The sequence below is a fragment of the Nothobranchius furzeri genome, chromosome 7 (assembly GCF_043380555.1).
Source record: "Nothobranchius furzeri strain GRZ-AD chromosome 7, NfurGRZ-RIMD1, whole genome shotgun sequence".
NCBI lineage: Eukaryota > Metazoa > Chordata > Actinopteri > Cyprinodontiformes > Nothobranchiidae > Nothobranchius > Nothobranchius furzeri.
Genome location: NC_091747.1, coordinates 32,916,208 through 32,940,109, shown reverse-complemented (window position 1 = coordinate 32,940,109; position 23,902 = coordinate 32,916,208).

Genomic DNA, 23,902 nt, shown 5'->3' with positions numbered 1-23,902 from the left:
TCAGCGATATCTTGTGGAACCAAACATTCCAAGAGGGGAGGACCCTCTTAAATATTGGGCAAAACAGAAACATGTGCACCCTAGTTTATATGTACTTGCCAAGGAGGTTTTGTGCATCCCAGCGTCCTCTGTTCCCTGTGAAAGGGTTTTTTCCAAAGCTGGGGAGGTTGTCAGCAAAAAACGAAATAGACTCAGCCCTGGAACTGTTGAACAAATTCTGTTTTTGAATAAAAATGACATTTGATCCCCATATTGTCACCAAGAGCAACCACATGTTCACAACCCCCCTCACCAAACTCACCTACACGAAGTCCTCAGGACTACAGATGGAAATCAGCCCTAGGCTACAATCTGGCCTGTTTACATTCATGTTGTCCCTACATGTATGTCCATTAACATGCACTGTCCCAAATAAACCATTTCATTTCAAGTATTCACACCAAGAAAAGCAATTTTATTATATTTAATGTAATGTTCAAATTCAAGATACTTTTATTATATGATCCCGAGGAAGCTTTTTAATTGCTTTATTTGTCCATAAAGTTCAATACACCATTCATTTTCAGTAGAATTGGCTAATACAATGAAATACAAACATTTACCAACAGATGTCCTCAGAGTTTTGAAGCATCGACCCTTGAACCTTTTTTCAATACAATTGGATTGTAAAGCTTTGTTGGTTCAAAAGGCTTCACATCATCATCATCACTATCTGCAAGTGTAAAGATCAGTTTCACTGTTACGTGGCCTAGATAAAAAACACTGTTCCTCTTGAATTTGAGGTTGGCAATCAGAGTCTCTTTTCCAACACTATCAAGTCAAGCTTGGAAAGTATCCAGTAGGAACCATCTTGTATCTTGTTGCACAGGGACTATATGTCATGTAGGGAGGAGTGGAGATGGTGGACCCTGTGTGGTGGAGCAGACCCGGAGGCAAAAATGCAGGCTCGGATAAAGTAAAAATGGGTTTAATGACAGGATACGGCAGGAACAACGAGAACAACACGACAAACAACAATGGACCGACAAGAACAATGAGACAAGGAGGGCTTATATAGACAGGGAGGAGCAATTAGGGAAACAGGAAGCAGGTGTGTGGAGTGAGGCTGGAGGGAAGGCAGGTGACAACAATTATCTAGATGGGAAAGAGAACCAGTGGAGGGCAGATAAACCTAAAACTATATAAAACACAAAACTAAACCTAAAGACTAAGGGAAGGACTCACACAAACACATACACATACTGACACACACAAACTCATACACACATACAATGAACTGGGGAACAAGAGGCTGGAGCTACAACTTAAGACACACAACAGAGATACAAAGGACACATGAGGGCGCTAAGAGTACACAAAAGGAGAACCTGGAGTCGGAACTGAAGGAGCTGGGGAACAAAGGGACACAGAACATGACACTATATGGGTGAAAGGACAGCACTGCAGTAGGGTGTCACCAGCCCAAAGGTAATAGGTCTGCTAATTTGCTTGGAATCAGTCTGCGCTTGAAGCTAAACATCTAAATAACCAGAAAGGCAGGTGACAAGTTTGTAAAATAATAGACTGTGTGGATACTTAGGGAGATTAATGCTGCAGTCAAGTGTTGAAAATGCAGCAATTGCAGGAGATAAAAGAACTTACAGGAAAATTTAAATTTTTCATCCAAGCAACACCAGTGGGCAGTCTGATTATCCACATTTTACTTATCGTTCACAACAATACACAGGACAACTGATAAACGTATGTTAGAAATATACAATTTTCATAAATTTGAATGATCAAAGTTGTTAAAACCAAATGCTACTTAACACACAGGTCTCAGAGCAATTGCGTAAAATCACTCAGCTTTAGGGATGTGTGGAGCTGGGGAGGCAGTCTTTGACCTAACTTAACTAAAAAAAAAATTGAAACACTTGAATGCAGCTGCACCTGCCTGCTTGTCACGCACCGGCACCGTTAGCTCAGTTAAGGTCTGTGTGGTTTATAAATGCGCCTATATAAACAAATTCTCAAACTGCTGATTGAAACATGTGCCCCTATTCTCATATGCCATTTTATGTCCACTTTGATGTCAGAAACCATTCGTTTATTCTCATGAAAACGGCAGCATTCTATTTTTCTGTGAATAAATTCGCTCTGCAGTTAAAAAAAAATACAGCATTCATTGCTGTTTTTTTTTTCCTAACTGGAGAGCACATTTTCAGAGCGGCAGATTAAATTTACAAACGCTAATTGGGGGCGTTTATTTAATCTGCCGGTCTGAAAATGCGCTCTGCAGTTAGAAAATTAGAATGCTGGTTTGTTTTCCAATTGCACAAGAGCGCATTTTCAGAGCAGATCAAATTTACAAACACATCCAATAAATATATTCATCTACCGCTCGAAAAATATGCTCTGTTAGAAAAAAAGCTGCATTAAATGCTGTTTCTTTCTTTTCTTCTTTTTTATTTTTTTACTGCAGAACGCTTCTCACAGATAATTAGAATGCTGAGCATTCTATCACGCTAAAACATTATGAAAGGTTTAAAAAAAAGTCGGGCTCGGGTCGGGCTAGAGAATTCTGAATACCTTCTCGGACCGAGTCGGGCTGGGGCTCCACCCCTTCGGGCCGGGCCGGACACGGGCTCAGAAATTAGGCCCGTGCAGGGCTCTAGCTCAGTCCCTCAAACAGGTGACCAAAATGTAGCATTTAGAATGTGGAGGGTGGGACACTTTCTAGCCACATTTGATGTATCGTAGCCTCAAAGATGATTAAAACTTCATCACCAAATCCCAATAGCAAAATGTGTATTTACTGCTGGCTGTAAAAAAGGTGTGGCTTGACCCACAGGGTGAGGGAGATGATGAACTTTGGAATGGCATCCAGCTGTTGAGCGGACAGTACGACGCAGTGGTTGATTTGTATTTGGAGAATGTTCTGGGAAGGGAGTGGATTGCTACAGGGGATTGAGAACCTGAACAGCTAAACACCAGAACCACCACCTGAGAGAGTGTGTTGTTCTGTAATCAAAATGTTGTAGGGTCAATCCCCTCTCCCGGCAGATAATTCTGCTGTTGTGTCTTTGGGAAAGACATTTCACCCACCTGGGCAGCTAGTGGTGGTCTAAGGGACCGGTGGCGCCAGTGCTCAGCCACCTCGCCTTTGTCAGTGCGTTCCTGGGCAGCTGTGGCTACATTGTAGCTCATCATCATAAGAAAGAAAGAAAGAAAGAAAAATTATCTTTTATAAAATGCCTCGAGATAAAAATCACAAAGCGCTTCACAAAACAAAAAATTTAAGTATTAACCCTCCCACTGTCCTAATGGGTGTGACCCCGCGAGGAAAGTTGACTATTGAGCAGGGTTAATGGTTTATCCCTTGGGTCCACGTGGCAGGGGTGAGGAGTGAGCGCCACCTCACCTCTGCCACGTGGACCTCTAAAAAGATTTTAGAAAATGATTAAAAACATGTTTTAAATAAGAGAAAAATATAGAAATTGTGATTAAAAAATAATAACATAAGGAGAGAGAAAATTAATAGGAAAAAGGGAAATGTGAACTTGTGTGTGAATGGATCAATGATACACTGTAGTGTAAAGCGCTTTGGAGTCCTCTGATTCTTAAAGGTGCTGTACACGTGCGGATTCTTTATCATTCACTGGTCAGGGGCCAGTAACCATACATCATCACATCTGTTTAAAGGAATAGTTGGACCAGGATGAAGGGGCACTGGCTCACATTCTGGTCCAACACAAATTTTAAGCATATCACATTGCACATTTCATCTTCTTTGCAAATCCCATAGAGGGACAAAGTATAAACTGGCCCTCCAACAACAAGGACTTTTCGAACCTGATGGACTGTTGGGTTCTGGATATTCTGGATTTTACGGCAACTTCTGGTTGATTATGTTTTTTGCTTTCCAGTGTTGCCAACTGCCTCCGACAGAAAGTCTGAAGGGCTGAAGTTGACCCAGAAAGGCACTCAGATGTCACTAGATTACATCACACACTAATTTCCATATTGATGATGCCATCACGCCACATTCATTTCCTCCTCCACATCTAATATACACACACACATATATATATTAGTCAGCCACCGATTGTGCAAGTTCTCCCACTTAAAATGATGACAGAGGTCAGTAATTTTCATCATAGGTACCCTTCAACTGTGAGAGACAGAATGTGAAAAAAATCCATGAATTCAAATGGCAGGATTTTTAAAGAATTTATCTGTAAATCAGGGTGGAAAATAAGTATTTGGCCAATGACAAAAATTCAACTCAATACTTTGTAACATAACCTTTGTTGGCAATAACAGAGGTCAAACGACTACAATAGGTCTTTACCAGGTTTGCACACACAGTAGCTGGTATTTTGGCCCATTCCTCCATGCAGATCTTCTCAAGAGCAGTGATGTTTTGGGGCAGTCGCCGAGCAACACGGACTTTCATCTCCCTCCACAGATTTTGTATGGGTTTGAGGTCTGGAGACTGGCTAGGCAACTCCAGGACTTTCAAATGCTTCTTACGGAGCCACTACTTTGTTGCCCAGGCGGTGTGTTTGGGATCATTGTGGTGTTGGAAGACCCAGCCACGTTTCATCTTCAAAGCTCTCACTGATGGAAGGAGGTTTTGGCTCAGAATCTCACGATACATGGCCCCATTCATTCTGTCCTTAACACGGATCAGTCGTCCTGTCCCCTTAGCAGAAAAACAGCCCTTCACTTGCTTCACAGTAGGTATGGTGTTCTTGGGATGCAACTCAGTATTCTTCTTCCTCCAAACACGACGAGTTGAGTTTATACCAAAAAGTTCTACTTTGGTTTCATCTGACCACATGACATTCTCCCAATCCTCTGCTGTATCATCCATCTGCTCTCTGGCAAACTTCAGACGGGCCAGGACATCCACTGGCTTCAGCAGCGGAACACGTCTGGCACTGCAGGATTTGATTCCCTGCCGTTGTGGTGTGTTACTGATGGTGACCTTTGTTACTGTGGTCCCCGCTCTCTGCAGGTCATTCACCAGGTCCCCCCGTGTGGTTCTGGGATTCTTGCTCACCATTCTCATGATCATTTTGACCCCACGGGATGAGATCTTGCGTGGAGCCCCAGATCGAGGGAGATTATCAGTGGTCTTGTATGCCTTCCATTTTCTGATAATTACTCCCACAGTTGATTTTTTTCACACCAAGCTGCTTGCCTATTGTAGATTCACTCTTCCCAGTCTGGTGCAGGTCTACAATTCTTTTCCTGGTGTCCTTCGAAAGCTCTTTGGTCTTGGCCATAGTGGAGTTTGGAGTCTGACTGTTTAAGGCTGTGGACAGGTGTCTTTTATACAGATAATGAGTTCAAACAGGTGCCATTAATACAGGTAACGAGTGGAGGACAGAAAAGCTTCTTAAAGAAGACGTTACTGGTCTGTGAGAGCCAGAGATTTTCCTTGTTTGAAGTGACCAAATACTTATTTTCCACCCTGATTTACAAATAAATTCTTTAAAAATCCTGCCATGTGAATTCATGGATTTTTTTTCACATTCTGTCTCTCACAGTTGAAGTGTACCTATGATGTAAATGACTGACCTCTGTGATCATTTTAAGTGGGAGAACTTGCACAATTGGTGGCTGACTAAATACTTTTTTGCCCCACTATGTGTGTGTGTATATATATATATATATATATATATCTATAGGGCTGCCAACTTTTGAACATTTCAAAGAGTGAGATGCGGTCACAGGGTTGGGAGCGGACAATTGGCCTACCTTTTTTTTGGGGGGGGGGGGGGGGGGATTTTTACTTTTTTCCCAGAATTCTGACTTTAAACCTTGGAAGTCTGACAGGGAATTCTGGGGAAAAAAAAGTCTGAATTATCTTTCTTTTCTTTTTTTCTTTTCAGTAGCCCTAATCCTCTTCCGTACCTCTGACTCTGACTTTACAGAGGGTCTATCTGTCTGTCTGTCTATCTGCAGTAAAGAGTTTCAGGAACTTTTAATTATAATGAATCTAAATTATTTAAATTCCATCTAGGGGTGGCTAATATCATGTCATTCATAATATTACCAGTTATTATTTCCTGCTGAGAAAAACAATCTATCATGTTAAGCTAACTTCATGATGTAATTGCATCCACCAGACAGAGGATTATGTTCATGTGGGTCATCAGCATGAAGTTATTGAAGTTAACAAAGCAAACAAGGCTGGAATCAGTTTTACTGTAATCTGTGGGTGTGTCCGAATCCACGGGAAGGATGCTTGTAAGAGTGCATTTTGAGGTCGATGACATCACAGCGCAGCAACGAGTACTGTCCGAATTCCAAGAATACTCATTCTCGCGTCCTCAAATGCATCCTCGCTCCGCCCACATTTCGAGGATGGGTCGATTGTGTTCTCACAGAACAAGGCTATCCCAGCATGCTTTGCGCGTCTGCTGTGGATTTTCAACAGGAAAAGAAAATGGGGAGAGCTACGAAGTTTTAAATGTAAGTTTGTTACAAACTAGCTGTAGAAACCTAAAAAGCTTAAAGCGGTTCAGTTTATAAATATTTTTCATTTGTATAATTGTTTTTTAAATTACATTTTAGGCAGAAATCAGCCAGAACGAGTTTGTTTCGCAGGTCCCATTTATTCCCGTGTGTGTGTGTGTGTGTGTGTGTGTGTGTGTGTGTGTGTGTGTGTGTGTTTGTGTGTGTAGCGAATTAAACTTGTCATTTGTTTTAAGGACAACGGAGCAAAGAAGCATTTTTATTAAGCTTAGAGGTGAAGAGTGAAGCTGTTTACACACACAACCACAGAAGTTCTTTTGTGAGAAGTAGTTTTACATTCAGGGATTTACACAGCTGACACATTTTAATGAAGTAAAAAGTTTGTGTGAAGAATATAATTTTTATCTTATGTGAATAAATGTAAAAATGTGTTTATTGCCTTTTTGTCACCTGTGGTCTCTGATTTTCTCTGTTTAGGACTGCAGGTGTCCAGGGTCAGGAGAGGCTTTACCTGTTGGTCATCCTGGGAGAGAGGCCTTCTACTGTCATCATGTTAATGTTATTTAGCTGTTTGATATTTGAACACATTCATTAAAATAAAAACTAATAACTTTCTGGTCATTGCTTTTATCACCAGTTTTATTATTACAGATGTTTTTTGAACATGTTACATGAACAGAAAATGAAAAGATGGTAAGGAGACAAGATTATTTATAATACGTTACATTTATTTACAGATCGAAACCAGTATGGACCAGTAATGTATAATTAAAGCAGGATTACCTGAGTGAATCTTCCTGGATCATTTATTTAAACTGAGTGAGCAGGAAGTCTTTAACAGTGCAGCTGGATCTGCTGCAGGAGGATCCAGACGTGGATGGAGGGCTGGAGCAGACCCGTGGCTGGTCATTTCTGGCCAGAGGAACATCATACAGGACGGTCTGCAGAGAGAGCTTTGGGAAGCTTCCACTCACTGTCCACTCCATCGTCCATCTACAGGGCCTGCTGGGCTGGCTCAGACGACTGCTGTTACATCTCTGTGAATGACTTGCCTGTTAACAATAGTGGTGGTCTGCTGGTACCTCCTCCAGGGCAGAGCACCACTGACCTTCTCCACACACATCTTCCTCAGCCTCATCCTCCAGACCTACAACTTCACCAGCACAGAGGCAGATGTGCAGCACAGTGCATGCTGAAGTGAAATAGATTCAAAAAGAGGTTTTTTATTGAAAAATGTAAAACAAAACCTATAACCTGCAGTACACTTGTTCTGTTCAGTTTAAAGAAAACCAGCAGGGAATAGTTAAAAACTACAGAGAATTTACATTTTTAAGACAAGTCTAATCATGATTAGGCTTAAGTTGAATAAACTGTAGCATCATGAATGGCCTCTAATTTGTGACAAAGGTCACATTTTCCCAGCTGGGTCGAGCTGGGTCATTCTGTAACTTTGCCCCACAGATTAACCGCCAGGAGCCGTGATGTCTGCTGAAACCATTTTTATCTGCTGCTTTTCCATCCCAAGATGGACACTTCAAGTTTCACAATAATAACTTTAAACTAGAACTGCAAGCAGTTATCAACGGGTTCCAAGCCCCCAGCGCCAGTCGCCCACCCGCCCCGCCCTCAACTTCGCCGGTCCTCACGCGGTCCCGCCCCAAAAACACGTTCTCCCGCCGGCGTCCCGTCAGCTCACTTCAACCGGCGCAATGAAAGTAACACTCAGGATACGTGATTAAACCTGCAAAGCCTATACACATCTTTCAGAGGCATGGCTGACTTCTCAATCGTGATTACAATGGAATTCCACTGTTTCCTTATTAAAGAACGTGAAGATTTAATGAGTGAGATTATCAAACAATAATCTATACATCAACAGAATATTACAAACAACATAAATACTTGATAATGTATTTAGATTTAATTGATTTTCAACAAAAACAATGAGTTTCATTTTGTGACTTACTGACCAAATGTTTCAAAAAATCATGAAAAATACATAACTCATCATAAAATTACCAAAATATTCTCACATGGCAGTGTTAACATGTGGAATAATATGATGTTGTTTTTAAATCAGTAGACTCAAAGCTTTTTTGAAGAAAAATCAGTAAATATAACTGTAAGGGTCACAGTCAAAATTAAAATATTCATAAAAAATAGTGCTACTTTCTAAAATTTATAGAAAAATCTCAGATCACCATAGGCACATGTGGAATGTTATAAATATGTTATATTTACTTTGTACCTAAAAAAAAACGTTCTTACAAAAATTAGTTACTTTTTGTCCAACTATACAAAAAACTGGCAAAAAGTAAAAAATTCATTAAAAATCAATGCTTTTGTACAAAAATCTCAAAATATTCCGAGATTGCCTCTGTGATGTGAGAATTCTTTTTATATTTTTGTTGGGGTCATAAATGTAACACTGTACTTACAATAAAATAATATTTGCATTAGTGGCTGTAGACAAAAATATGTCCTATAATTAAACACAAGGGGGAGCTCAAATCAAGACGACATTTTTTTTGTTTCATAAACCACCTAAGAGTGAACTTTGTGGTAAATGTCAAGAAAATTGTGAAAACAGAATTTGCGCTACAATTGCTAGCCTAAAAATGTATTTTTGTAAATTTAAAGCGCAAACATCTTCGTGGAGCTGCGGTTTTCAATATCTAAGCTCATGGCTATCCAGTTAACATAATCTGGAAAACGTAGCTTCTTACATGAAAATAATGATTTTTAGGAAATTTTTCAAATTTGAAATTTTAAATGATCATAAACCACGCCCACTTTGATCAATCATTACCATATTGATAATGTAGTCTTAAGACTCTACAATGATGACAACCACTAAGTTTCGTGCAGATCCATTTAACCAGGTCAGCAGTATAATGTATTGCTATTTATAGCGCCCCCTATTGTTTAATCAAGGTGAAAATCAAGACATACACTTGAATTGACCTTAGTTTTGAGTGTTATGAACAGCTTTGAAAAATGTCCAAATATTTTGAAGTTATGCTAAAAAAACTTTTTCATTCCCAAAAAAATATTTAAAAAATTCATATTTAAAAAAGTAAGCAAATTATCCAAAATCCCTTCAGATCGTTTGGTCAGCCGATCCTCCTCTCTTGTCAGGCAAAGTTGTGATGTGATTGTGTTTGACGGCCGGGAGGAGTTAACGAAAGTACGTTTGACTTACTATGCAAATTTCTACTAATTAGCATAAGTTTAAAACATTTTTTAAAATACTCATCTTAATTTGACTGAGTCAATGAACATACTGGATGAGACCATTTGCTTGTTTACTAAAATATTGAGGAGAAACATGCCAAAAACATTTTTGGGGTACAACAGCGCCAACTATTGGACAAAATTCAAACTTTTTTCTGTGATTGTAGATGTCACTATGACTGATATGATTTGTAACTTTCTGTATAGAATATGTATTTTTCATCAGTTAAAGGGCGAAAATTTTTAAAGCCTATAAGCCACGCCCACTTTTTAATCATTTTCAAAATATAGCTTAAGGGTCCAATGATTAACATATGTGCCAAGTTCTGTGGAAGTCCATCAAGCCGTTTAGCTCAAACTAACTTTTTGACTCTTTAGCGCCCCCTTTTGGTGAATCCAAACAAAATGGGGAAGATAGGGCTTACCGCTCATACTTCATAAGGGTCTAGAGTCTCATCACTTTATCTTGAGATATGGTGAAGATATCATCAATTAGCACATGTGCTAGCTAGCGCACTGATTTTGACATGGTGTCATTAGCCCAATTTTCAATATTTCTGCGTTTTTCTGCATCACAACAACTTATCTTAGTCCATAGATCATATGTACGAAGTTTGAAGTTGATTCGACGAAAAATGACGAATAGGTGATTAAAAGTAAGTTTTGAGTTTTTTGCGATCTAGCAAAAAATCTAGTTAGGCGGAAATGGGCGTGGCCAATACAAAAAAGATGGAGAATCACCCAACGATCATGTACATATAAAGTTTATGACTGTAGGACCTACGGTTTGGGAGCTAGTAGCTGAAACGTGTTGACCTCCGCAATAGCGCCACCTAGGTGACGCGGGGTCCAAATTTTCGAATCTGAGTAGCGGTCAGGATTTTCTATCAGACTGCCATGTCAGATTTTTCCTGCCAATTTCAGGCTCTTGCGCCCATACACTTTTAGCGGAGAAGAATAATAAATAACTAGAACTGCAAGCAGTTATCAACGGGTTCCAAGCCCCCAGCGCCAGTCGCCCACCCTCCCCGCCCTCAACTTCGCCGGTCCTCACGCGGTCCCGCCCCAAAAACACGTTCTCCCGCCGGCGTCCCGTCAGCTCACTTCAACCGGCGCAATGAAAGTAACACTCAGGATACGTCATTAAACCTGCAAAGCCTATACACATCTTTCAGAGGCATGGCTGACTTCTCAATCGTGATTACAATGGAATTCCACTGTTTCCTTATTAAAGAACGTGAAGATTTAATGAGTGAGATTATCAAACAATAATCTATACATCAACAGAATATTACAAACAACATAAATACTTGATAATGTCTTTAGATTTAATTGATTTTCAACAAAAACAATGAGTTTCATTTTGTTACTTACTGACCAAATGTTTCAAAAAATCATGAAAAATACATAACTCATCATAAAATTACCAAAATATTCTCACATGGCAGTGTTAACATGTGGAATAATATGATGTTGTTTTTAAATCAGTAGACTCAAAGCTTTTTTGAAGAAAAATCAGTAAATATAACTGTAAGGGTCACAGTCAAAATTAAAATATTCATAAAAAAATAGTGCTACTTTCTAAAATTTATAGAAAAATCTCAGATCACCATAGGCACATGTGGAATGTTATAAATGTGTTATATTTACTTTGTACCTAAAAAAAACTTTCTTACAAAAATTAGTTACTTTTTGTCCAACTATACAAAAAACTGGCAAAAAGTAAAAAATTCATTAAAAATCAATGCTTTCGTACAAAAATCTCAAAATATTCCGAGATTGCCTCTGTGATGTGAGAATTCTTTTTATATTTTTGTTGGGGTCATAAATGTAAAATTGTACCTACAATAAAATAATATTTGCGTTAGTTGCTGTAGACAAAAATATGTCCTATAATTAAACACAAGGGGGAGCTCAAATCAAGACGACATTTTTTTTCTTTCATAAACCACCTAAGAGTGAACTTTATGGCAAATGTCAAGAAGATTGTGAAAACAGAATTTGCGCTACAATTGCTAGCCTAAAAATGTATTTTTGTAAATTTATAGCGCAAACATCTTCGTGGAGCTGCGGTTTTCAATATCTAAGCTCATGGCTATCCAGTTAACATAATCTGGAAAACGTAGCTTCTTACATGAAAATAATGATTTTTAGGAAATTTTTCAAATTTGAAATTTTAAATGATCATAAACCACGCCCACATTGATCAATCATTACCATATTTATAATGTAGTCTTAAGACTCTACAATGATGACAACCACTAAGTTTCGTGCAGATCCATTTAACCAGGTCAGCAGTATAATGTTTTGCTATTTATAGCGCCCCCTATTGTTTAATCAAGGTGAAAATCAAGACATACACTTGAATTGACCTTAGGTTTGACTGTTATGAACAGTTTTGAAAAATGTCCAAATATTTTGAAGTTATGCTAAAAAAACTTTTTCATTCCCCAAAAAATATTTCAAAAATTCATATTTAAAAAAGTAAGCAAATTATCCAAAATCCCTTCAGATCGTTTGGTCAGCCGCTCCTCCTCTCTTGTCAGGCAAAGTTGTGATGTGATTGGGTTTGACGGCCGGGAGGAGTTAACGAAAGTACGTTTGACTTACTATGCAAATTTCTACTAATTAGCATAAGTTTAAAACATTTTTTAAAATACTCATCTTAATTTGACTGAATCAATGAACATACTGGATGAGACCATTTGCTTGTTTACTAAAATATTCAGGAGAAACATGCCAAAAACGTTTTTGGGGTACAACAGCGCCAACTATTGGACAAAATTCAAACTTTTTTCTGTGATTGTAGATGTCACTATGACTGATATGATTTGTAACTTTCTGTATAGAATATGTATTTTTCATCAGTTAAAGGGCAAAAATTTTTAAAGTCTATAAGCCACGCCCACTTTTTAATCATTTTCAAAATATAGCTTAAGGGTCCAATGATTAACATATGTGCCAAGTTCTGTGGAAATCCATCAAGCCGTTTAGCTCAAACTAACTTTTTGACTCTTTAGCGCCCCCTTTTGGTGAATCCAAACAAAATGGGGAAGATAGAGCTTACCGCTCATACTTCATAAGGGTCTAGAGTCTCATCACTTTATCTTGAGATATGGTGAAGATATCATCAATTAGCACATGTGCTAGCTAGCGCACTGATTTTGACATGGTGTCATTAGCCCAATTTTCAATATTTCTGCGTTTTTCTGCATCACAACAACTTATCTTAGTCCATAGATCATATGTATGAAGTTTGAAGTTGATTCGACGAAAAATGACGAATAGGTGATTAAAAGTAAGTTTTGCATTTTTTGCGATCTAGCAAAAAATCTAGTTAGGCGGAAATGGGCGTGGCCAATACAAAAAAGATGGGGAACCATCCAAGGATCATGTACATATAAAGTTTTTGACTGTAGGACCTACGGTTTGGGAGCTAGTACCTGAAACGTGTTGACCTCCGCAATAGCGCCACCTAGGTGACGCGGGGTCCAAATTTTCGAATCTGAGTAGCGGTCAGGATTTTCTATCAGACTGCCATGTCAGATTTTCCCTGGCAATTTCAGGCTCTTGCGCCCATATAGTTTTACCGGAGAAGAATAATAATAAATAATAAATAATGAAAAATCCGTAGAAAAACAATAGGGTTCCCTGCCCTTTGGGCTTGGAACCCTAACTAGAACTGCAAGCAGTTATCAACGGGTTCCAAGCCACCAGCGCCAGTCGCCCACCCGGCCCCGCCCTCAACTTCGCCAGTCCTCACGCGGTCCCGCCCCAAAAACACCTTCTCCCGCCGGCGTCCCGTCAGCTCACTTCAACCGGCGCAATGAAAGTAACACTCAGGATACGTCATTAAACCTGCAAAGCCTATAGAGCTCCGGACCCCACGTGACTCTCAGTTAGTGGACGCCATTTTGGCATGCAAAAAAAGGTAAACAAACACGGATGTAACCACGAACATGAACGGGATCCGCTTGGATTTTACTTCGTCGGAGTTTACTTCACACTTTAAAACAGAAGAAATCGTTTTATATAGTCAGAAATTAAATAGACTAAACATCTCCGACCCTTACCGTGCCCCTGGGATACTTTTTAAAAACGCCAGAAGCTGTCGGAGCCGCCTTCTTACCGGCACAACACCGGACCTGACCGGGGAACCCCTTGGGATTCCCCCGGCCGGAGGAGCTGGGGAGAAGGTCTGGGACTCTCGACTCTACTGCCCGCTCCGACGCCAGAAGCTGTCAGAGCAGACTTCATACCGGCACAACACCGGACCGACCGGGGAACCCCTTGGGATTCCCCCGGCCGGAGGAGCTGGGGAGAAGGTCTGGGACTCTCGACTCTACTGCCCGCTCCGACGCCAGAAGCTGTCAGAGCAGACTTCATACCGGCACAACACCGGACCGACCGGGGAACCCCTTGGGATTTACCCGGAGGAACTGGGTCCGGCACCGCGGTGCTCCGGCGGCTGGGGAGAGGGAAGTCATGCTACTGCCCCCGCAACCCGACTCCGGATACGCGGATGAAAATGGATGGATGGACGGACAAATAACAGATTTACACGTAAGTAGTCTCGGTGAGACAGATAATAGCAATCCAAAGTGCTTTTTATGTGTGATCTGATCAACCATTGCTTAAAAATGAAATACAGCTTAGCCGGTTAATTGCTGTGATCATAAAACACGTAAACGGCAGCACGCAGAACTAACGAGGCAACGTTTTACGTGATGTTTACTTGTTGCTATGAGTAATAAGACAGAAAAAGCCACGCCAAAATAAGTTTAGGAAGCCCACTAAGAATCATATTAAAAGCATTTAAAATAAATACCATACACAGTTGAGGAAACGTTGGTTTAAGTACCTGATATGAAGCGGTCGCTGCTTAAGCAAAATCCTTTACTCTCGGGATCCCACAGCTTCATTTTCGCCCGGTCACTAGCGCGTTTTATTACAATGATCCAACGTTTGTGGCGCTCCGGATCCTGGGGAATCCTGTAGATGGCTCATTCCTTATGTCGTCCGCGTCTGTTCTGCATCCTGGGGCACAACAGGAATCTACCATATTTCCCGTTTGATTGAGTTTTCTGACAATAACATATAGTCCAGCTGCCGGCTTCTGCATGCCAAAATGGCGCCGTTTTGATTTGAACTGTTGCATGCCGGGAGAAGTGACGTCAACTCCCGGAGCTCTATACACATATCTTTCAGAGGCATGGCTGACTTCTCTATCGTGATTACAATGGAATTCCACTGTTTGCTTATTAAAGAACGTGAAGATTTAATGAGTGAGATTATCAAACAATGATCTATACATCAACAGAATATTACAAATAACATCAATACTTGATAATGTCTTTAGATTTAAAAGATTTTCAACAAAAACTACGAGTTTCATTTTGGGACTTACTGACCAAATGTTTTAAAAAATCATGAAAAATACATAAATCATCATAAAATTACCAAAATATTCTCACATGGCAGTGTTAACATGCGGAATAATATGATGTTGTTTTTAAATCAGTAGACTCAAAGCTTTTTTGAAGAAAAATTGGGAAATATAACTATAAAGGTCACAACAAAAATTAAAATATTCATAAAAGAATAGTGCTACTTTCTAAAATTAGGAGAAAAATCTCAGATCACCATAGGTACATGTGGAATGTTGTAAATGGCTTATATTTACTGTATACCTAAAAAGCTTTCTAACAAAAATTAATTACGTTGTTGTCCAACTATACAGAAAAACTGGTAAAAAGTTAAAAATTCATTAAAAATCTATGTTTTTGTACAGAAATCTCAAAATATTCCTAGCTTGCCTCTGTGATGTGAGAATTCTTCTTATATTTTTGTTGGGGTCATAAATGTAAAACTGTACTTACAATAAAATAATATTTGAATTAGTGGCTGTAGAAAAAAATATGTCCTATAATTAAACACTAGGGGGAGCTCAAATCAAGACGACATTTTTTTTATTTCATAAACCACCTAAGAGTGAACTTTGTGACAAATTACCAGAAGATTATGAGAACAGAATTTGCGCTACAATTGCTAGCCTAAAAATGTATTTTTGTAAATATAAAGCGCAAACCTCTTTGTGGAGCTGCGGCTTTCGTGACATAAGCTCTAGCCTATCCAGTTAACACAATCTGGAAATCTTAGCCTCTTACATGCAAATAGTGATTTTTAGGAAATTTTTCAAATTTGAAATTTTAAATGATCATAAACCACGCCCACTTTGATCAATCATTACCATATTGATAATGTAGTCTTAAGCCTCTATAGTGATGACAACCACTAAGTTTCGTGCAGATCCATTTAGCCGGTTAAGCAGTATAATTGCTTCCCAGTTATAGCGCCCCCTATTGTTTAATCAAGTTGAAAACCAGGACATACACTTGAATTGACCTTAGGTATGACTGTTATGAACAGCTTTGAAAAATGTCAAAATCTTTTGAAGTTATGCTAAAAAAACTTTTTCATTCCCAAAAAATTATTTAAAAAAATCATATTAAAAAAAATAAGCAAATTATCCAAAATCCCTTCACATCTTTTGGTCAGCCGCTCCTCCTCTCTTGTCAGGGAAAGTTGTGATGTGATTGAGTTTGACGGCCGGGAGGAGTTAACGAAAGTACGCTGGACTTACTATGCAAATTTCTACTAATTTGCATAAGTTTAAAACATTTTTTAAAATACTCATCTAAATTTGACTGACTCAATGAACACACTGGATGAGATCATTTGTTTTTTTACAAAAGAAATGGGGAGAAACATGCCAAAAATATTTTTGGGGTACCACAGCGCCACCTATTGGACAAAATTCAAAAAATTTTCTTTGATTGTAGATGTCACTATGACTGATATGAATTGTAATTTTCTGTATAGAATATGTATTTTTCATGAGTAAAAGGGCGAAAATTTTTAAAGCCTATAAGCCACGCCCACTTTTTAATCATTTTCAAAATATAGCTTAAGGGTCCGATGATTAACATATCTGCCAAGTTCTGTGGAAATCCATCAAGCCGTTTAGCTGGAACAAGCTTTTTGACTCTTTAGCGCCCCCTATTGGTGAATCCAAACAAAATGGGGTAGATAGGGCTTACCGCTCATCCTTCATAAGGGTCTAGAGTCTCATCAATTTATCTTGAGAAATGGTGAAGATATCATCAATTACCACATGTGCTAGCTAGCGCACTGATTTTGACATGGTGTCATTAGCCCAATTTTCAATATTTCTGCATTTTTCTTCATCACAACAACTTACCTTAGTCCACAGATCATATGTACGAAGGTTGAAGTTGATTCGACGAAAAATGTCGAATAGGTGTTTAAAACTAAGTTTTGCATTTTTTGCGATATAGCAAAAAATCTAGTTAGGCGGAAATGGGCGTGGCCAATACAAAAAAGATGGAGAATCAATCAAGGATCATGTACATATAAAGTTTTTGACTGTAGGACCTACGGTTTGGGAGCTAGTAGCTCAAACGTGTTGACCTCCGCAATAGCGCCACCTAGGTGACACGGGGTCCAAATTCTCGAACCTGAGTAGCGGTCAGGATTTTCTATCAGACTGCCATGTCAGATTTTCCCTGGCAATTTCAGGCTCTTGCGCCCATACAGACACAGCGGAGAAGAATAATAATAATAACTAGAACTGCAAGCAGTTATCAACGGGTTCCAAGCCCCCAGCGCCAGTCGCCCACCCGCCCCGCCCTCAACTTCGCCAGTCCTCACGCGGTCCCGCCCCAAAAACACATTCTCCCGCCGGCGTCCCGTCAGCTCACTTCAACCGGCGCAATGAAAGTAACACTCAGGATACGTCATTAAACCTGCAAAGCCTATACACATATCTTTCAGAGGCATGGCTGACTTCTCAATCGTGATTACAATGGAATTCCACTGTTTCCTTATTAAAGAACGTGAAGATTTAATGAGTGAGATTATCAAACAATCATCTATACATCAACAGAATATTACAAATAACATAAAGACTTGATAATGTCTTTAGATTTAATAGATTTTCAACAAAAACAATGAGTTTCATTTTGTGACTTACTGATCAATTGTTTTAAAAAATCATGAAAAATACATAAATCATCATAAAATTACCAAAATATTCTCACATGGCAGTGTTAACATGCGGAATAATATGATGTTGTTTTTAAATCAGTTGACTCAAAGCTTTTTTGAAGAAAAATTAGGAAATATAACTATAAAGGTCACAACAAAAATTTAAATATTCATAAAAAAATAGTGCTACTTTCTATAATTAGGAGAAAAATCTCAGATCACCATAGGTACGTGTGGAATGTTGTAAATGGCTTATATTTACTGTATACCTAAAAAGTTTTCTAACAAAAATTAATTACGTTGTTGTCCAACTATACAGAAAAACTGGTAAAAAGTTAAAAATTAATTAAAAATCTATGCTTTTGTACAGAAATCTCAAAATATTCCCAGGTTGCCTCTGTGACGTGAGAATTCTTCTTATATTTTTGTTGGGGTCATAAATGTAAAACTGTACTTACAATAAAATAATATTTGCATTAGTGTCTGTAGACAAAAATATGTCCTAAAATTAAACACAAGGGGGAGCTCATATCAAGACGACATTTTTTTTGTTTCATAAACCACCTAAGAGTGAACTTTGTGGCAAATTACAAGAAGGTTGTGAGAACAGAATTTGCGCTACAATTGCTAGCCTAAAAATGTATTTTCATAAATATAAAGCGTAAACCTCAACATGGAGCTGCGGCTTTCGTGACATAAGCTCTAGCCTATCCAGCTAACACAATCTGGAAATCTTAGCCTCTTACATGCAAATAATGATTTTTAGGAAATTTTTCAAATTTGAAATTTTAAATGATCATAAGCCACGCCCACTTTGATAAATCATTACCATATTGATAATGTAATCTTAAGACTCTATAGTGATGACAACCACTAAGTTTCGTGCAGATCCATTTAGCCAGTTCAGCAGTATAATTTCTTCCCAGTTATAGCGCCCCCTATTGTTTAATCAAGTTGAAAACCAGGACATACACTTGAATTGACCTTAGGTATGACTGTTATGAACAGCTTTGAAAAATGTCAAAATCTTTTGAAGTTACTCTAAAAAAACTTTTTCATTCTCCAAAATTTTTAAAAAAAATCATATAAAAAAAAATAAGCAAATTATCCAAAATCCCTTCACATCTTTTGGTCAGCCGCTCCTCCTCTCTTGTCAGGGAAAGATGTGATGTGATTGAGTTTGACGGCCGGGAGGAGTTAACGAAAGTACGTTGGACTTACTATGCAAATTTCTACTAATTTGCATAAGTTTAAAACATTTTTTAAAATACTCATCTAAATTTGACTGACTCAATGAACATACTGGATGAGATCATTTGTTTTTTTACGAAAGTAATGGGGAGAAACATGCCAAAAATATTTTTGGGGTACCACAGCGCCACCTATTGGACAAAATTCAAAAAATTTTCTGTGATTGTAGATGTCATTATGACTGATATGAATTGTAATTTTCTGTATAGAATATGTATTTTTCAGGAGTAAATGGGCGAAAACGTTTAAAGCCTATTTATAGCCTATAAGCCACGCCCACTTTTTAATCATTTTCAAAATATAGCTTAAGGGTCCGATGATTAACATATGTGCCAAGTTCTGTGGAAATCCATCAAGCCGTTTAGCTGAAACAAACTTTTTGACTCTTTAGCGCCCCCTATTGGTGAATCCACACAAAATCGGGTAGATAGGGCTTACCGCTCATACTTCATAAGGGTGTAGAGTCTCATCAATTTATCTTGAGAAATGGTGAAGATATCATCAATTACCACATGTGCTAGCTAGCACACTGATTTTGACATGGTGTCATTAGCCCAATTTTCAATATTTCTGCCTTTTTCTTCATCACCACAACTTATCTTAGTCCATAGATCATATGTACGAAGTTTGAAGTTGATTCGACGAAAAATGACGAATAGGTGATTAAAAGTAAGTTTTGAGTTTTTTGCGATCTAGCAAAAAATCTAGTTAGGCGGAAATGGGCGTGGCCAATACAAAAAAGATGGAGAATCACCCAAGGATCATGTACATATAAAGTTTATGACTGTAGGACCTACGGTTTGGGAGCTAGTAGCTGAAACGTGTTGACCTCCGCAATAGCGCCACCTAGGTGATGCGGGGTCCAAATTTTCGAATCTGAGTAGCGGTCAGGATTTTGTATCAGACTGCCATGTCAGATTTTTCCTGGCAATTTCTGGCTCCTGCCCCCATACAAACGTAGCGGAGAAGAATAATAAATAATAATGAAAAATCCGTAGAAAAACAATAGGGTTCCCTGCCCTTTGGGCTTGGAACCCTAACTAGAACTGCAAGCAGTTATCAACGGGTTCCAAGCCCCCAGCGCCAGTCGCCCACCCGCCCCGCCCTCAACTTCGCCGGTCCTCACGCGGTCCCGCCCCAAAAACATGTTCTCCCGCCGGCGTCCCGTCAGCTCACTTCAACCGGCGCAATGAAAGTAACACTCAGGATACGTCATTAAACCTGCAAAGCCTATACACATCTTTCAGAGGCATGGCTGACTTCTCAATCGTGATTACAATGGAATTCCACTGTTTCCTTATTAAAGAACGTGAAGATTTAATGAGTGAGATTATCAAACAATAATCTATACATCAACAGAATATTACAAACAACATAAATACTTGATAATGTCCTTAGATTTAATTGATTTTCAACAAAAACAATGAGTTTCATTTTGTTACTTACTGACCAAATGTTTCAAAAAATCATGAAAAATACATAACTCATCATAAAATTACCAAAATATTCTCACATGGCAGTGTTAACATGTGGAATAATATGATGTTGTTTTTAAATCAGTAGACTCAAAGCTTTTTTGAAGAAAAATCAGTAAATATAACTGTAAGGGTCACAGTCAAAATTAAAATATTCATAAAAAAATAGTGCTACTTTCTAAAATTTATAGAAAAATCTCAGATCACCATAGGCACATGTGGAATGTTATAAATGTGTTATATTTACTTTGTACCTAAAAAAAACTTTCTTACAAAAATTAGTTACTTTTTGTCCAACTATACAAAAAACTGGCAAAAAGTAAAAAATTCATTAAAAATCAATGCTTTTGTACAAAAATCTCAAAATATTCCGAGATTGCCTCTGTGATGTGAGAATTCTTTTTATATTTTTGTTGGGGTCATAAATGTAAAATTGTACCTACAATAAAATAATATTTGCGTTAGTTGCTGTAGACAAAAATATGTCCTATAATTAAACACAAGGGGGAGCTCAAATCAAGACGACATTTTTTTTCTTTCATAAACCACCTAAGAGTGAACTTTATGGCAAATGTCAAGAAGATTGTGAAAACAGAATTTGCGCTACAATTGCTAGCCTAAAAATGTATTTTTGTAAATTTATAGCGCAAACATCTTCGTGGAGCTGCGGTTTTCAATATCTAAGCTCATGGCTATCCAGTTAACATAATCTGGAAAACGTAGCTTCTTACATGAAAATAATGATTTTTAGGAAATTTTTCAAATTTGAAATTTTAAATGATCATAAACCACGCCCACATTGATCAATCATTACCATATTTATAATGTAGTCTTAAGACTCTACAATGATGACAACCACTAAGTTTCGTGCAGATCCATTTAACCAGGTCAGCAGTATAATGTTTTGCTATTTATAGCGCCCCCTATTGTTTAATCAAGGTGAAAATCAAGACATACACTTGAATTGACCTTAGGTTTGACTGTTATGAACAGTTTTGAAAAATGTCCAAATATTTTGAAGTTATGCTAAAAAAACTTTTTCATTCCCCAAAAAATATTTCAAAAATTCATATTTAAAAAAGTAAGCAAATTATCCAAAATCCCTTCAGATCGTTTGGTCAGCCGCTCTTCCTCTCTTGTCAGGCAAAGTTGTGATGTGATTGGGTTTGACGGCCGGGAGGAGTTAACGAAAGTACGTTTGACTTACTATGCAAATTTCTACTAATTAGCATAAGTTTAAAACATTTTTTAAAATACTCATCTTAATTTGACTGAGTCAATGAACATACTGGATGAGACCATTTGCTTGTTTACTAAAATATTGAGGAGAAACATGCCAAAAACGTTTTTGGGGTACAACAGCGCCAACTATTGGACAAAATTCAAACTTTTTTCTGTGATTGTAGATGTCACTATGACTGATATGATTTGTAACTTTCTGTATAGAATATGTATTTTTCATCAGTTAAAGGGCAAAAATTTTTAAAGTCTATAAGCCACGCCCACTTTTTAATCATTTTCAAAATATAGCTTAAGGGTCCAATGATTAACATATGTGCCAAGTTCTGTGGAAATCCATCAAGCCGTTTAGCTCAAACTAACTTTTTGACTCTTTAGCGCCCCCTTTTGGTGAATCCAAACAAAATGGGGAAGATAGGACTTACCGCTCATACTTTGTAAGGTTCTAGAGTCTCATCAATTTATTTTGAGAAATGGTGAAGATATCATCAATTAACACATGTGCTAGCTAGCGCACTGATTTTGACATGGTGTCATTAGCCCAATTTTCAATATTTCTGCATTTTTCTTCATCACAACAACTTAGCCTAGTCCATAGATCACATGTACGAAGTTTGAAGTTGATTTGACAAAAAATGATGAATAGGTGATTAAAAGTAAGTTTTGCGTTTTTTGCGATCTAGCAAAAAATCTAGTTAGGCGGAAATGGGCGTGGCCAATACAAAAAAGATGGAGAATCATCCAAGGATCATGGACATATGAAGTTTTTGACTATAGGACCTACGGTTTGGGAGCTAGTAACTAAAACGTGTTGACCTCCGCAATAGCGCCACCTAGGTGACGCGGGGTCCAAATTTTCGAATCTGAGTAGCGGTCAGGATTTTCTATCAGACTGCCATGTCAGATTTTCCCTGGCAATTTCAGGCTCTTGCGCCCATACAGACACAGCGGAGAAGAATAATAATAATAAATAATAAATAATAAATAATGAAAAATCCGTAGAAAAACAATAGGGTTCCCTGCCCTTTGGGCTTGGAACCCTAACTAGAACTGCAAGCAGTTATCAACGGGTTCCAAGCCCCCAGCGCCAGTCGCCCACCCGGCCCCGCCCTCACCTTCGCCGGTCCTCACGCGGTCCCACCCCAAAAACACGTTCTCCCGCCGGCGTCCCGTCAGCTCACTTCAACCGGCGCAATGACAGTAACACTCAGGATATGTCATTAAACTTGCAAAGCCTATCCACAAATCTTTCAGAGGCATGGCTGACTTCTCAATCGTGATTACAATGGAATTCCACTGTTTCCCTATTAAAGAACGTGAAGATTTAATGAGTGAGATTATCAAACAATGATCTATACATCAACAGAATATTACAAATAACATAAATACTTGATAATGTCTTTAGATTTAAAAGATTTTCAACAAAAACTATGAGTTTCATTTTGTGACTTATTGACCAAATGTTTTAAAAAATCATGAAAAATACATAAATCATCCTAAAATTACCAAAATATTCTCACATGGCAGTGTTAACATGCGGAATAATATGATGTTGTTTTTAAATCAGTAGACTCAAAGCTTTTTTGAAGAAAAATTGGGAAATATAACTATAAAGGTCACAACAAAAATTAAAATATTCATAAAAAAATAGTGCTACTTTCTAAAATTAGGAGAAAAATCTCAGATCACCATAGGTACATGTGGAATGTTGTAAATGGCTTATATTTACTGTATACCTAAAAAGCTTTCTAAAACAAATATTAATTACGTTGTTGTCCAACTATACAGAAAAACTGGTAAAAAGTTAAAAATTCATTAAAAATCTATGCTTTTGTATAGAAATCTCAAAATATTCCCAGGTTGCTTCTGTGATGTGAGAATTCTTCTCATATTTTTGATGGGGTCATAAATGTAAAACTGTACTTACAATAAAATAATATTTGCATTAGTGGCTGTAGACAAAAATATGTCCTACAATTAAACACTAGGGGGAGCTCAAATCAAGACGACATTTTTTTTCTTTCATAAACCACCTAAGAGTGAACTTTTTGGCAAATTACAAGAAGATTGTGAGAATAGAATTTGCGCTACAATTGCTAGCCTAAAAATTTATTTTCGTAAATATAAAGCGCACACCTCTTCGTGGAGCTGCGGCTTTCGTGACCTAAGCT